This window comes from Brachyistius frenatus, unplaced genomic scaffold (assembly GCF_029030835.1).
Source record: "Brachyistius frenatus isolate BFR_SWC_R1_liver_20210118 unplaced genomic scaffold, ASM2903083v1 Contig_32, whole genome shotgun sequence".
NCBI classification, from domain to species: domain Eukaryota; kingdom Metazoa; phylum Chordata; class Actinopteri; family Embiotocidae; genus Brachyistius; species Brachyistius frenatus.
Window position 1 is genome coordinate 2,742,501 of NW_027210631.1, and position 6,348 is coordinate 2,748,848.

The window sequence follows — 6,348 nt, forward strand, 5'->3', positions numbered from 1 at the left end:
AACAGGACGTGACGACGGGAAACAGTTCACGATGGAACGTCTCCAGACCCAAATATCCAACACGGTGACTTTAGGTCTGGAAACTCCAGGATAATGTTCCACAGCCCTGCAGCGCAAATAATACCAAGCAGGAAATAGTGTTCTCCAGCTGGGTCTGCTGCGGGTTGAACTGGGCCACGTATCACCATGGTAACATAAAGTAAGAGCCCGGGAGCAGAGGTATGATCCCAATCCATCCAGTAGTTGTTGAAATATCTCCAAGAAAACGGTGTCATCTTGGACAACACCTGATCAATATCCAGTTAGAACAGATCTTTTTTTTTCAGCTGAAAAAAAACAACCTGCAGTCTCTTTTCCAGCTTTTTTTTTTTAATCTGAACTCTTGCTGAACTCTTTAGTTGCAAAAGCACATTTAAAAGTGGGAACACAGAACTGTAAATCAAAGGAGAATCCATCCAAGTCAAACGTGCACTTTCGTACTGAGAAGTAACATCTGTAGACGGTGTGTTTCGAACAGTTTAATAATCTTCTGCAAGTCGGAGCGACGCGTTTCCAGTGGGGTATTTTTTTTTTTTCAACATCTGTCTTCCGCCTGCCGAACATCTGGCGTCGCAGCGCATTTCGGCTGAATGTCGGTCAAAGTGGGAAAGAGTGTCCGCTGTCTGCTTTACGTCCGAGTTTGAAATACTGAAGACAAACACACACAGACAGACTCACGAGTGTTTATGTTTGCAGGAAGTCAGTCAGACTCAATAACACCAATTAGTCAGTCTTTATTTTGTCAGACATGCCCACAAACATTAACACACACCGGAGGAGAAAAAAAAAAAAAGAGATGAGCACAAAGACGTGTTACGATCATTCAGGATTTATTCCAGGAGAAAAGACAAACGAAACGCAATCAGTCGCTCTGGCCTGTGTCGTCATGGTAACTCTGATATGTGCACATGATTGTCGAAGGCATCGGATATACAAGCCCCATTAACAGAAAGTCGTCGTCATCGTCATCATCATCATCATCATCATCATCATCATCATCATCATCATCACCACACCACAAGAAGTGAGGCAGGCGGCGCCCGCTTCTGACACATGGGGGCGCCGTCACCGTGACGACGGTTGCACAGGATGGGAGTTTTGTCGTGGTCACATGCAGAGAGTAAATACAGCCGGCTAAACGCAGCCGGCTCTGGACGAGGACGTCCACAAGGGAGACGCCCGACAACAAGCACAGCGGGGGAGAGTTTCAGTCCTGCAAACCAATTCTGTGAGGCGGCGCTCGCTCGGTAGTTCAAGGTCACGAATGAATAAAATAAATGCGAAACGTTTTGATTTGAGTTTTTAACCTGAATTTTTGCCACGTCAGCCCAATGCGTACCCGCGGGGGGAAATGGCACGAGCCGCGGGGCCGTTCGGTCTTAACGGCCGAAGCCGGAAACGCAAAGAACTTACTTGCCGAGCGGAATCAACTCGTGCGCCGCCGTCGCTAAAAACAGCTTTAAAAAAAAAAAACAACAAAAAAAAAAACAGCCATAAATGTTTGTTTTTTTTGTTTGTTTTTTAATCACAGCTGGTGCTACTTACAATAAAATCCTCAAAGGGCCGTGTAGATGAATCCGCTTGTGCCGTTCGCGTGTGCAGGAATCAGACGAGTCGCTCACGGTCATAACTACGCCACCTTTTTTTGTAACACACACGATCTCCAACGAACGCGGACGGATGAGAACCGACGACATGGTGTCCGCCTGTTTCGTAGAAGTGAAACTCCGCTCGGCTGTTTGTGGACTCGGGCGCCTCGGCCCGTGCGCGTCGTTACATAACACAGAGATACCAACATCGCACAAGGTCATATAAGGTTATGCAAACACTCAGGGTGAAGGTGAAGCCTTTTGAAGCACTTTATTTTATTTGATTTGTTTTCAACATGCTCGTGTTTTTTTTAAATTTTTTTCCCTCTTCTCTGGTGACGGTGCACCTCAACGGCGTCTTCGTTTAAAAAAAAACCCCAAAACAAACAAACAAACAAAAAAAGGTCCGAGGAGAATGAGCTCGGGGTGGCGGGGGGGGGGGGAGGAGCGGGCGCGGGGCGTCCGTAACAGTGCGTTTCCGAGTCGGTCACAGCTTTGGATTTCTTCCTTTACGATGGCAACAACAACAACAACAAAACAAAAAAAACAACGTAAGCCTGAGTTCAGTAAACGATGCTTTCACTTGGTCGCCCCGGACGGACGCAGACGTGGAGGCGGAACGAGGACGGCGTTTAAAACTGCGGCTCTTTGCAGGAGGCGGCTCACGCGCCGCCGGACACTTTCTGAAAAGCGAACTTCAGCCGAGGAGCAAAGAGGACGTCAGCTTCTTTAGGTTTTTATTTTTCTTCTTCTTTCTTTCTTTTTTTTTCTTTGTACATTAAAGAGAATACAATCAACTTCCCTCCACACACACACACACACACACACATACACACACACACACACACACACACACACACACACACACACACACACACACACACACACACACACACACACACACGCTCGCTCGCTCGCTCGTTTGCTCACCCGTGCCCGAACAGCAAAACACAGCGACGACAGCGGTGACGATCAACAGACAAAGTGATCGAAGACGAGCCTCGGACGGGGGACGGTCCCAGCGTCTTTTTTGAGCCGGAGCCGCTGTTTCCTTTTGGTGTCCCCCGATGACGCGTTTGACGACGAAGCGTTCGACGACGCCCTCGGAGAACGTTTCGGAGATGCATAGCAACCAACGGGTAATAAATCAGCGCAAGGTGATCATTGGAATAAAGCCCTTACGTGGTTTGGACGTTCCCCTCGGTGAGGCGACCTCACGGGCCGGGTCGCGACCTCACGGGCCGGGTCGCGACCTCGCTGTGAAAACGTGGCAAGAAACGTAGATGAGCCGAGTTCACGCAGCGACGCGGGAGCTGCTGATTCACCGACGGCCACTAAGAGCGGCGCTTTTTGTTGTTGTTGTCTGACACACTTTTAAAATAACGACCTTTCTTCTTTTACTTCCCCCCCGTTGAGACTTTTGATCTGTTTGCTCTCAAAGTAACTGAAGCGTTTCAGAATCGAGGCTCCGTGAACACGAAGCTCCGCGGTGTCACAATTTAAGCTGCGCGTGGAGGTCGGACATGTGAATGAGTTGCAGCGAGGTGTTTTCGTTAAAAGACAATTACAGCAGTTTGTTTTGTTTTAAAAGCTTTCCGTCCCTTAAAGGAGCATTTTAATATTTAATATTGCCCTTCCATAAAGTTGGGGGATTCAAAAGGGAAGGGAAAAAAAAAAAAATCAAAGGCGGGTCAAAATCAAAAGCAGTTCCAAAAAACGTCCAAAAAAACCTCCCCCGTATCCCACAATGCAACACGGTGGCGTCACTTCGCCACTCGGATATTTAATCAGTGTTGATGGTGAACGCAGTCAGCTGAAGCAATTCATTCCTCCATAAATAAATCTCTCTGTCTTCACCGGAGACAGTTTTTTGTCGGGAGCCGTCAATCGACGCAAGCGCGTGGACGCATCACCTCTGTTGGACAGACGTGTCCTGGACACCTTCTTCAGGACAACGACGGTTAACTGGAAACGCGACAAATATCAACCAGCAGGGACGAGACGCAACGAGCAGTCTTCTCAACACGTCGTGTTGTTGTTGTTGTTGTTGTTGTTTACGATAGCTGCCGACAACATCATCTGGATGCTTGTCCTTGTTTTGCTGGGCGGGTGCTGTGAGGGGAGAGATCGGACGACAGGACGGAAGGATTTGGAGGTCAGGTGTCAGAAGCTTGAGCGTCCCGGTGCAGGAAAACTCAGCTTTCTACTCAGACTCCGTTCGCCATCAACACCGAGTGGACGTCCACGTCAAAGTGTTTTTCCTCCTGATCAAAGATGAACTTCTCTTCTTCAGAGTTTAACTTTCAAACAATAGCTGATAGTCGTTCTGGCTCCATAAACTCTACCATCACTGCGGCAAACGCACTTCTTCCAACTACTCTTTATTAAGGCTAGATTTGTTTTTTTGGTAGGTATTTCATTTTTTTTTTTTTTTTATATTTACCTTTAAAAAAAAAAACTATCACGAATCTGACAACTTTCTACATTTTTCTTTTTGAGAACAAATCCCAAGCAAAACCGACGGAGCGCGCAGCCTGTTACCGAAGGTTTCCTCTGTACTTAAACCCTCACAGATCCTATCAAGCTGTGTGACATCTCCTCGTTTCTTCTAGCTCAGTCGTACACCTTCCTGCTGCTGGTAAGCAGACTGTTATGTTACGTGAGAAACCCTGCGGTGGCCTTCAAGCGGTGGCCTTCAAGCTGTGGCCTTCAAGCTGTGGCCTTCAAGCGGTGGCCTTCAAGCTGTGGCCTTCAACGCTCTTCTGCTTGCTCCTGCATGTTCTTGCATTTTTCTGCTTTTATTTCCCTTTCGTTCTTTTTTGTGAAAATCTACGAGATCACTCGGCCATTTTTTTTTTTTGTAGATTAATTAAGCCGTTGCCATCCCCCCCCCCAAAAAAAAAAAACCAAAAACAACTTTTCACCTCGTTACTACGGGAGCAAAGCCAACATTTGCTGAGGCCGATTTAGCAGCTAAGCTGAAGCGAAGTAGCAGCAAGATGCCTTTTCCCTTCTCCACGGACGACCGCCACAAACTCCTGCAGAAGATTGCAGTCTTGGAGACAAAAATCCACCGACCAGAAGTGAACGTGGAGGTAAATGGGCTGTGTGGGAATGATGCCGCTTTACCACGGACTCAAAAACACTGGACAAACGCAAGCCGACACGCAGCTGACTGGCACCACCGGGCCTACCGAGGAACAGGAGGGCTGTGTGGCAGATAACGAATCCTCTAACGGTCGTCCTCCGCGGGACTCTCTCGGTGCAAATCTCCACCTGATGACCTGGATAAGCAGCTGTCTTCTCAGAGCAGGGCAAGGACTGAGAGTAAACGTGAACGTAAAAGGCCGCGGGGAAAGCTAATGGCCGGGCCCGAGACTCTGATTGTTGGTGACTCTGCTGTAAAAGATTGTCGAACGACGTCAGTGCCGAGGTGTTTATCGGAGGCCATCTTCCGCCTGTCAGAGGAGGAGGTGAAAGATTCAGCAGGCTGTTTGCACGGAACGAATGGCTGTCAACTATGTACTGACCGTTCAGGACATTTGATCAACAATTTCTACCTTTTCTGGGAGCGCAGACATCTTTTGAAGGTCAGACGGAGTTTGCCTGAACAAGTCAGGGGTAAGACTGTTTACCTCGAATCTATTTTACTTCCTGCGTCACCCGTCTGTTCCCGCGGCCAAAGACGAGAGACAAGAGGAGTCTAAACGAGAGATAACCCCGCAACATCGCCGTAGAGACCTTCGGGGAAGGAAAACAGTTTTAATCAATGATTTTATTGTTAGGCACAAACTTGACTTTTTGTTTTTAACTGAAACTCGGTTGGACCGAGATAACAGCGCAGCTGTTCCTATTGAGTCAACACCTCACAACTTCAGTTTCATGAGTGAAACAAGAGCGCATGAGAAAGGAGGTGGAGTTGCGGTTTTATTTTAACGATTCTCTTCAATGCGAGCAGATGTCCTTTGGTCATTTTACTTCTTTTGAATATGTAGCTCTGAATTCCTCTCGAGCTTTATTCCTAAACATCTACAGACCACCGACATACTGTGCAACCTTCTTTGATGAGTTTACTGAGCTGCTGTCTATAATCTGTCTTGATTTTGACTGTGTCGTTATTGTTGGTGATTTTAATATCCATGTTGATAATCCCCAGGACAGAGGGTCTATTGAACTGTGTGGTGTCCTTGATAACTATGATCTCACTCAGCATGTGACATGCCCCCCCCCCTCCACACACACACACACACACACACACAACAGAGGACACACTCTAGACCTCATCATCACCAAAGGTCTAAACATCTCCAAGGCTGCTGTGACTGATGTTGCACTCTCCGATCATTCCTGTGTTTTCTTTGAGAGTTCAATCTCCTTGGACACAAATGTCCAAACCGAGGTTGTGACAAAGCGTTACATCTCTGGAAACACCAGTGAACTATTTACTCAAGAGGTTCTCCTCCACACCAGCCCTCTCTGGCATCTCAGTCAATGAGCTTGTAGATGGCTTCAATTCGAAAGTAAAAACTGTTATTGATGCTGTTGCACCCACTAAAGTGAAGGTTGTTGCTGGTAAGCAAAGATCTCCTTGGAGAAATGCCACGCTAGTCAGAATAGAGAAAAGAGAGTGTTTGAAAAGCTGAGCGCAGGTGGCGAAAAACAAATCTCCAGGCTCACTGTGAGATCTATAAAGAAAGACTTCGCAATTATAAATTGGAAC

General features: G+C 47.3%; 1 long non-coding RNA gene across 1 annotated transcript; it reads right to left on the bottom strand.

Annotated features, from left to right (window-relative positions):
• Window positions 1-756: 756 nt before the first annotated feature.
• LOC138621801 (uncharacterized) lies at window positions 757-5,857 on the bottom strand. Its single transcript, XR_011310965.1, has 2 exons — window positions 4,385-5,857; window positions 757-4,342 (listed from the first exon to the last, which is right to left on the bottom strand). It is a non-coding gene; the product is annotated as an uncharacterized lncRNA (long non-coding RNA).
• Window positions 5,858-6,348: the final 491 nt, after the last annotated feature.